At 45.6% G+C, this 10,205-nt stretch overlaps 1 non-coding gene across 1 annotated transcript; it reads left to right on the top strand.

Annotated features, from left to right (window-relative positions):
• Positions 1–467: 467 nt before the first annotated feature.
• Trnar-ccg (transfer RNA arginine (anticodon CCG)) lies at positions 468–540 on the top strand. Its single transcript has one exon. It is a non-coding gene; the product is annotated as a tRNA-Arg (tRNA).
• The last annotated feature ends 9,665 nt before the right edge of the window (positions 541–10,205 follow it).

Genomic DNA, 10,205 nt, shown 5'->3' with positions numbered 1-10,205 from the left:
GGGAGGGGAGGGCAGGGGGAAGGGGCAGAAGCTTGGCAGCCATTCTTTGTGCGAAGAGCGCGGGGTACGGGAAGGGGATCCTTGCTTTGATTTCATTTTGTCTAAAATAGTTTGTCATTTTTAGAGACCCGGCTAAGGCGTAAACGGGCACGGTGTCAACGTATTCCCTGTAGCTGGGCGCTCCCCTCCTACCCACGGTTGGATGACCACGGGACCCGCGAAACCCCCGCTCTGCGGGTGGACCCCAAGTGAGCAGGTGGGCGAGGGGAGTCGTCGCCTCCACGGGCCCCGCCCCTCCAGCCCGCGGACCGCGGCCCTCACCGCCCGGGCTCTGCACATTCAATGCCGCTGAGTTTCGGGTTCAGGAAGCGGTTTCAGGGGCGCCGGGCCTTCGCGGTCGTCCCAGCCGGCCCTGGACGCTCAGCGCCCCTATCTTTGAGTCCACGTGGCCAATCTCCCCCGCCGCTGGCCGCGTGGCCTAATGGATAAGGCGTCTGATTCCGGATCAGGAGATTGAGGGTTCGAGTCCCTTCGTGGTCGACGTTTTTCCTTCCTGTGCTACTAGGCGGAAGGAGATTAAACTGAACGACGGTTAAGTCCGGTGTGTGTGACGTTTGCCTTCTTACTGCTGCCCGGGGGAGGGGGCGTCACTAAGGATCTGACTTCCGGGCCGCACGGGGGAAGTCAAGTCATTGCAGGGGGCGGGGCACTACAATTGGTTCCGAGTCCCTGCAAAATAATAAGGAGCTGAGATGAGAAGGAAGAGAGCGGAGGGTGCCCCCCGTGTGCGGTGTGCCTGGCCCGCGGGAGGCCCCGTCTGCCCTCGGCACCGACGTGAGCATGATAACGACCTCTGACTTTGCCGCAGCACAGGTCGACATCCGCTGACGGCGCACACGGTGCCTGCGTCACACCACCACGAGCCTTATCAATATTCCCATTTCACGGAGGCAGAAACCGAGACCTAAAAAGGTTAGTTTCTCGTCCAAAGCTGCATAACAACAGGTAAATCTGGAAACTAAGCTAAAATATATTATTTTCGGAGCTGATCGAACTCGAGACCTTTCCCTTGGGAGGCAGGCGGTGGAACCGCTGAGCTAAATCCCCGGCCCTGAGCCTCAGTATTTAAAACAAAATTTTGTTGTTTATTACCATGATTTAGTTTTGTTTTCTTATGGTAAAATATGTATAAAATAAAAATTATCATTTTATTTTTTAAACTTAAAATTTGAGGTTTTTATCGCCTTCAACAGAAGTTCTGCAACCATTAACTCCCGATTCCGCCCATTAAGTGAAGCATTAGCTCTCAGTTTTTCTCCATTCTTTCAGCCCTTGCTCAACTCCAGTCTACTTCCTGTCTCTGCATGTGTGCCTGTTCTACACATTTCACGTAAATGGAATTATTCGGTATTCATCCTTTGTTGTTGGGCCTATTTCACTTAGCAAAACGCTTTCGAGATTCATCCATGCTCTAAGGTATCGGAATTTCAATTCTAGGCGGGAGTGTAGCTCAGCGGCAGGGTGAGTGCTTACCATGTGTGAGGCTGGGGTTAGATATCCAACACCTCCAAGAATACACAAAAGAATACCTGTCCACAGCATCAATCAAGATTGCAATAAAGTGAGTAATTCTCTTAGCTAAGGGCGTTGCCTGCTCCTGGACACCGGAAATTTTTAGGGCGGTTCCTAACCTTAACCATCCTACCCTGTGTTGTGTACCTTGAGCTCTACTGGAGCAGAGATGAGGGCAGAACTGCACAGAAATGGTCCCAACCGCAGCAAACGCTCACCTTCTAATGCAGGGTCGGGAGGTGAGGGTGCAGTCCAGTGACGGGTGATTGCCTAGCATGGGCAAGTTCCTGGGTTCTGGTCCCAGCGCTGCAGAAAAAAAAGATTTCTTTCTAAAGCCAAGAATGTGCTTACTTCCTTCACATAGAGCGTCCTCCCCTTGCCTTCTTTGCATTTTGCTTCTCTCCTCTTCCTGTGTCAAGGAACTCCACTCTGAGTCTCAGGGCACAGGCTCTGGGTGGTAGGTGAGTCCCCCGTCTCATTGGTGAGTTCCTACGGCTGACCCTGTAAACAGTCATGCTTGGGCTTCAGAAGGAGTCCTGGGGCCAAAACTCACACCAGAGATGACAGGAATGAGCTCACAGGACAGGAAGCCCAGAAGCCTAATCTAATCCCAGGATGCGATTTACCAAAATGCACACAAGGAGAGATAATCTAAAAGGTTCTTGTAACCATTAAAGAAGTTGAATTAAAAAAATAAATTGAATTAATAATTAATAGTCTTCCAAACAGTAAAGCACCATGCCCAGATGGTATATTGGTGATTTTTTCAAATATTTAAGGAAAAAATAATGTCAGTTCTCTTCAATCTTTTCCAAAAATAGAAAGAGGGAACATTTTTTAATTCATTCTATGAGGCTAGAATTAATACCAAAGCTAGATCAAGACAAGAAAAACTACAGACCAGTATCTCCTATGAGCAGAGATACAAAAATCCTTGATGAAATATTACAAATTGAATCCAATAAAAAGTATAGTATAAAAAGTATAGTATAAAAGTATAGCATAAAAAGAATTATACACCACAAGCAAATGGGATTTATTCCAGGTATACAATATTGGTTTATTTGAAAATTAATGTAATCCATCTCATTAACAGGCTAAAGAAGAAAGCTCCTGTCATTAGTAGATACAGAAGAAAATTGAAAATATACAACACTTATTTATGGCTAGGAAAAAAAAGCTTTCAGCAAACTAGGAATAGAGGGAACTTCCTCAACTTGATAACATGTACAAAAAAAACCCTAAAGCTATGTTATACTTAATGGTGAGAAATGAGAAGCCTTTCTTCTAAGATGAATATAGCAAGGATGTCTCCTCTCACCACTTCCTCCAGGAGTGTAGTAGAAGCCCTAGCTAATGCAATTAAACGTGCAAAGGAAACAAAAGGTGTACAGCCTGGGAAGAAAGAACTAAAAGTATCTTTACTTGCAGATAATGTAATATCTATATAGAAAATGTAAAAAAAAAGGCCAGGAAAAGAATTGTGGAACAAAAATTGACTATAGTAAGGATGGAGGATGCAGGCTAATATACAATAGTCAGTCTCATTCCAATATACAATGAAAAGGTGGAATTTGAAAGTAAAAACAATACCAATCTAGGTGTGGTGGCACCTGCCTTGTAATCCCAACATTCAGACTTGCAGGCCAGCCCAAAGTACATAGTGAGATCTTATCTCAAAAGAAAAAAAAAGGATTTAGAAACAGAATACTGTTTACATTATCACCAAAAAATGAAATACATAGATATAAATTTAAATTTATTTTGATACATAAAATTATACTTATTTGCAGAGTATTGTTATATTTTTGATACACATATTATATCAAGTAATGTTTAAATCAGACTCCAGGTTTTCTTCTTACCCCCTCACACATTTGTCAGTTTTTTATGGTAAAAACATTCAAACTCCTCACTCCTAGCCTTTTGATATGTGGTTGGTTGTCATGGTTTAGATGTGGGGTCCCCCCCCCTCCACGAAACTTCCTGTGTATGGAAGGTGATTGGATCATGGGAGCTGTGTTCATCGGAAGATTCACCCACTAATGTGCTCGGTAGCCGAGTCCGCCGTTAGCTGGCCGGACCTGCTTGGAGGGATGCCTGGGGGTGTGACCTGCAAGGATGTGTCTCCCTCCCTGGCTCCTCCCTTTGCTCGCTGCTTCCTGGGCCCCCGGATGTGAGCAGCTCTCCCCTGCCAGGCCCTTGCAAGGTGCCATTTCCCCTGGGGTTGTCCTGCCATGCGTGGTCAGAGACCCGCGCCACTATCAGCCAAAATCCACCCTCTCCTCCTTTAAGTTACAGGCATCGACTATTTTGTTTGAGAGACAAAAAGTGGTGGAGACATATGTTATCTCCATCTAGACACCTGATGGTACAACAGCACACCAGAATTTACAGCTGCTATTCAACTAGAACTTAGTGCCCGCGGATGGGCCTCTCCCCAGCCCTCTCCTCAGCCTGTGGTGACCTCCACTCTGCTCTTAGTCTCTGTGAGGTCGACACTTTCATACTCCACATATGAGTGACATCCTGTCCTCCTGGGTCTAGCTTGCTCCTCTTGTTAGTGACCTCCAGTTCCACCCCAGATGCCCTCAATCACAGCTTTTCCTTTTTTAATTGCCATTTCTGGGTGTTTTTGTTGTTGTTTCTTTGTTCTGGTTTGGCTTGCTTTGGTTTGCTTTGGTTTTCTGAGGCAGGCTCTCACTATGTGTCCCAGGCTGGCTTTGAACTTCAGGCAGTCTTTCTGTCTCAGCCTGAGGTTTACAGCTGTGAGCCACCACGCCCATTTTGCTGGTTTTGTTTTTGTTTCTTTTTTGATATGATGCTGGGGATGGAACCCAGAACCTCAGTGCATGGGAGGCAAGTGTTCTACTCCTTCAGGACACCTCAGCCCCACCAGTGGTTTTGTCTTGATTCTTCGTGGTCCAGGCAGCAGGTGAGGTTGTCATACAATGAAACAGCCAGGATGGGAAGAGATTATTCTGCCTTTTTTTCCCCTAGGTTTCTGAGTCACATGGCAAGTCTGGTGTTGATCACTCCACAGTCCTTTCACCTTCCTGTGAGGTTCACAACAGTTTTCCCAGTTCTGTGGTCATCAGTGATTCCAAACTTGCCAATTTAACTGTGCTTCATCACCATAGTTAGAAATAACACAATGGATCTGGAACACAGCCTAAAAATCTGGCACATTTTTCTGACATTGTTGCTGTCCTTGGAACCATAAGCCAGCAACCCCCTCCCCCGGAATAGTCCCAGCAGCATGGAAGGAGCAGGACCAGGAATCCTGCAAAATCAGCTGCATTTACCATCATCCAACCAAGCAGCCCTCTCCCTGACAGCATGCATGTGTAAGGAAAATAAAAATGCAGCTTCATGCTGAGGTCCATTAACTAACAGGTCAACAAATAAAGAGACTGGCATATCCATGTGTTGGGACTCTGCCCATCAGTGAGACGGGGAACTACCTGCATATGCAACAGTGTGGATGTCTCTCCCGAGCATTATTGCCAAGGGAAGAAGGCAGATACAAATGACTGCATCTTGCAGGGTTCTACTGAGTTCTAGAAAAGGGAAAATGATAGTGGCAGAAAGCACACTGGTGTTTGCCAGAGACCAGAGGTGGGGAGGGGACTCAAGGAGTAAACATTCTCTGATTATGGTGACTTACATGGCAATACATTTGTCAGACCCTATCACATTTTACTCTAAAGATTGTTGAATTTGGGGCCGGGGATTTAGCTCAGTGGTTTCACTGCCTACTGTGCAAGTGCAAAGACCCGAGTTCGATCCCAGGTACAAAAAAAAAGATTGGTGAATTTTGTTGTGTGTGTATTAGACCTCAGTAAAGCTGTCCGTCCGTGTCCGTCTCCCCCCCGTACCAGGTATCAGACTCAGGATTTTGCACTTGCTAGGCAGGCACTGAGCCACTAAGCTACATCTCCGCTCCTCCCTCCCTCCCTCCTTCCTTCCTTTCTTCTTCCTTTCTTTCTTTTCTTTCTTTCCTTTCTTTTTTTTCTTTCTTTCAGGCCAACAAGCAAACATAAATGCAGGCAATTCCTCTGCACACATTTGTCGTGGCCAATCTGGTTTCGCAGCCTCTTGTTCCTCCTGACAACACCCATTTATGAGTGTCTGCCCTCATGCACATTCTAGGACCCACCAGCTGTGAGGACCCCCATCCAGAATGCCGGGGTTTGAAGATGCCCACAAAACTCACATTGGAATTTTACCCCCATCGTAAGGTAGTACAAGGTGGGACTTGGTTGGCTTTCAGGAGGTGAGTCGGCCCGAGGGCTCTCGTGGATCAGCAGGTCAGTGGGTCCGTGCCTGTCCGGAGGGCAGGTCTGTCATGCAAGCCAGTTTGTTCCTGCCTGTGCCCTCTTGCCGTTTGGTGCCCTATGCACACTGGGATTCAGCAGTCTCCCGGCCAGCAAGAGGACTCACTGGACTCGGCCTTGAGCCTGGAGCACCTGGCCTCCACCCACGAGCAGGCTAAGCTGTTATTCTTCATGCAGTACCCATTCAGTGGTTTTATAGCAATGACAGCAACAAAAAGGACACAGACCTGTGAAATAGCACAACAGAAACAAAATTCACTTCTATGGTGATAGCATATTGCTGTGCATGTTCTGGTGGTTAAATCTCGGCTCAGGCAGTATTCTTCTCTGAGTGAATCCAATAAAGATCCAGCTGCCATGTGGTGGGCTTGTGGCCTGGATGTTAACTGGGTATGGTCAGGCTGTTACAGTTGAGTGGGGCAAAATAGTCCAGGTTCTTGGGCACACGAGGAAAAAATTGCCAACTGTGCACCTCATAGTAAGTAGTAAGTAGTAAATGTTTATTGAAGATCACAGGTTGGTTACAGGAATAGGCAGAAGGAAGAAGAACCCAGGAAGAGAACTCCTCAAGAGCTTTCGATGAGCCTCAACACAGCTCAGGCTTTCAGTGTGTAAGGGTCTGACACCCCTAACTCCAGGTGCTTCCCACTGTGGTCAGACACCTCTGACTCCAGGTACCTCTCGTTTTGTTTCTCACTGGTGTCAGAACTAATGTTCTGCCACCTCCAACATCATAACTTCCTAAGTTTAAACATGGATAATCGCCAGGCATGGTGGTGCGTGCCTCTAATCTCAACATTCAGGAGCTGAGGCAGGAGGACTGCCATGAGTTTGAGGGCAGCTGGGCATTCTTCAGAATGTGACCTTATTTGGGTTAAGTTAAACTAGTAGCTCCAATTCAATATATAACAAGTGTGTTTAGAAAGGGGGTAGGTTTGGACCTAATGACAGTCACACACACAGGAGAAGGCTGTGTGGAGAGAAAGGCTGCAAAAAGCTGATGCTCCTGAAGCCTAAGGAGCCGGCATCCGGGACAGGCAGGGACAGCTGCGTCAGAGCTGGAAGGAACTGCCCTGCTGACACCTTGCCTGTACTTCTAGCCCCAGAGCTGTGAGACAATGAATTTCTGTTGTTAAAGCAAAAGTACCATCCAGTTTGTGGCAATGTTACAGAAGTCCTAGCAAACTAATAACAATACTTTTCTTTATTTGATTGATTAATTGCCATACTAGGGACTGCAACCAGGGCCTTCACATTGAGCTTCATCCCCAGCCCCTTTTTAATTTTTTATATTAAGACCGGGTCTTTTTCATTTTGTTTTTCTTTTTGTTATCTGAGACACAGTCTCACTGTGTAGTTCAGGCTGGCCTCCAACTCATGATGATCCTTCTGCCTCGCCTCAGCCTCCCAGTGCTGGGATTAGAGGCCTGCACCACGCCCAGTGAGACAGGGTCTTGCTAAGTCCCTAAATTGTCCAGACTGGGTTCAAACTTGCAGTCTTCCTGCTGCAGCCTTCCAGAGTGCTGGGGATTACAAGCATGTGCCAATGTGCCCAGCTCTTTGATTCATGTCAGTATTCAGTGTGGGCTACATGTACTATAGATGACATATACAAATAGCCATATAGGGGCCAGAGATTTAGCTCAGTGGTTCTGCTGTCTGCCTCGCAAGCGCAAGGAACCGAGTTCAATCCCTGGTACCAAAAAAAACCAAAAACCAAATAGCCATATGGACTCTTCTTACCTTTACACCTGCAGGAATTATTTCCTATAGTACATGTGCACATATACATATTTGCTCTGTGTGTGTGTGTGTGTGTGTGTGTGTGTGTGTAGCAGTGCTGGCGATCACACCCATGGCCCTGTATGTAATGATAGGGGAAGTATTTTACCACCGAGCCACACCCCAGCTCTATGATTTTATTAACCCTAAATTTTGAGGCTGGGAGTGTAGCTCAGTGGTGTGCTTAATATGCATGCAGCCCTAGGTTTTGTCTCCAACAGAGAAGAAAAAAATTAAAATGAAAACTTTACATTTTACATATCCTACTGCAAGACAAGCTTTATTTGCCTGAGGTAGAAGGAACCATGCTCTCCACGAGCACATTCCACATTGACTTTTTATCTCCAAATAATGTCCATGAGCCATACAGCTTGTTGTGTCCATGAATGAATATGTGAAAACACCAGTGAATTAATGACAACAGCTGCATTTATCAAGTGTTAGTATGGCCGTTATTCCACTTGTTATGGTTACTTCACCAAATCTAAGATGCAGTGTTAGTATGGCCACTTGTTACTGTTACTTCACCAAATATAAGATGTCTTTGGTTCTAAGGTGCATCTTATTTATCATTAAAAAAGAAAAATCTTTTAAATGGAGAAGACTGTAATGCATTTCAATTTCAGAAATTAAAACGTGGGCAAGGGTAGGTCCAGCACAGATACAAGGTGGTGTCTTGTCTGACCCTGTTACGGCTGTGTCTCGAGGTCCCCCCCAAAGTTTCATGCAGTCATAGGTGGGGCTTTTCCTGAGGTGGCTGGACCTAGAGTCTGTGATCCTCGAATTGATTCATGGTGCAGTGCTAAGATCAAGGATACTAAGATTAAGGGTCTGAGTGCTACCTGCCCTAAGTAGTCTAATAAGATATAAGGGATAGGGCCAGGGATGTAGCTCAGTGGCACCACATCTGCCTGGCAAGTGCAAGGTCCTGAGTTCAATCCCTGGTTTAAATATATATATATATATATATATATATATATATATATATATATATATATATTTATATATATATATCCCATATATATTATATATATTATATATATCCCATATATATTATATATATTATATATATCCCATATATTATATATATATATGGGATAAAATGAGCTGTGATTGTCCCTTGCTTGTTTTGCTACCTTCTGCCTGCCGTGAACTGTTTCTCCTCTGTGATTCCTGTCTGGCACACCGCTGTGCCTTACAGCCAGCTGATTACGGACTAAAATCTTGACCAACTGTGAGCTAAATAAATCTTTCCTCCTTTAACTCTGGCTGTCAGATATTTTGTCTCAACAACGAGAAAAGTAACCAAGACAGAGTTTGGTACCAGGAGTGGGGTCGTTGTGACTGTACCTGACCATGTGGTTCAGGAGCCTTTGGACCTGGCTTGTGGGAAGGATTTGGAAAGGTTCAAAGACTCCAACTAAAAAAGTAGAGCTGGAACGCCTTAGGCTTTACTTTATGGAAGATCCTGGTCAGAGCTCAGAAGGCTAGAATTCTGACAGAAATGATGCTGATAAAGACCAGGCTTGGGAGGTTTCTGCTGGGAAGCAGGACTGCATTGGCTGTTGGACTCCAGATGATGTGTGTTATGGCTTGGCAGAAAGTTTGTCTACATTTTACTTGTGTCCACAGACTTTGCCCGAGACAGAGATTAGGGGCAGCAGAATAATCTTGCAGCAAAAATTTCAAGACAGTTTAATGTTGAGTACATGGCACGGCTATTGTTGGGGGCTTTTAGCCAGATTTATGTTGAGAATCAAGAGCAAAGAGCCTAGCAGAATGATTTAAAACACTGAGTTTGGCCAGAAAAGAAGCTCCACTAAACCTGTGGACTGCAAAGGTAGGGCAGAGGAGATCCTGATTGCTGAGAAGGAACAAGAGAATGGAAAAGATGGCCTGAGGGCATCACTTGAGAAGCAGGACTCCATCTTTTGCAGTCTCAAAATTACAAAAGGGCCAGGAATTTTGCTCAGTGGTGCTGCCGTGTGCCTCGAAAGTGGAAGGTCCCAAGTTTGATCTCAGGTACCAAAAAAAAAAAAAAAATTACAAAAGTAAAAGACTTTGCTTTGAGAAGAGAGCCCTGGAGCACAATGTTCCAACTGCTGACATCCTAAAAAGTTGCTCCTGAGGATCTGGTTCTAGGCACTCGACATCTACAGCCAAGAGGAAAAAAAAGCCTGGCTACTGCTCCAGTTGGCAGCAGACCTTGGTGTCATCGCATGGTGCTGGTGTTAGGTGCATGCAGAATGCAAGACTTGTGTCGCCGGGGATTTAGCTCAGTGGTTCCATCGCCTGCTTTGCAAGCTCAAGGACCTGAGTTCGATCCCTGGTACCAAAAAAAAAAAAAAAAAAAAAGACTTGGGTCAAAAAGGCTTCCACCCAGATTTCGAAAAAAGGCCTGGGAGGCCTGCCAGTGTGGCCCTGAGAGGGCTGTGTATGAAGCTGTGAGTGTGAAGACAAAGGTGCAGTGGAGACCCCAGAAGGTTAGAATATTGAAAAACATGGATCGTCTGA

This window comes from Heterocephalus glaber, unplaced genomic scaffold (genome assembly GCF_053883595.1).
Source record: "Heterocephalus glaber isolate CG9 unplaced genomic scaffold, H.glaber_assembly_v1.0 deba00001472, whole genome shotgun sequence".
Taxonomy (NCBI): Eukaryota; Metazoa; Chordata; class Mammalia; order Rodentia; family Bathyergidae; genus Heterocephalus; species Heterocephalus glaber.
Note: the sequence above shows the minus strand (reverse complement) of the source record. Positions and strands in the feature narration are given on the sequence as shown.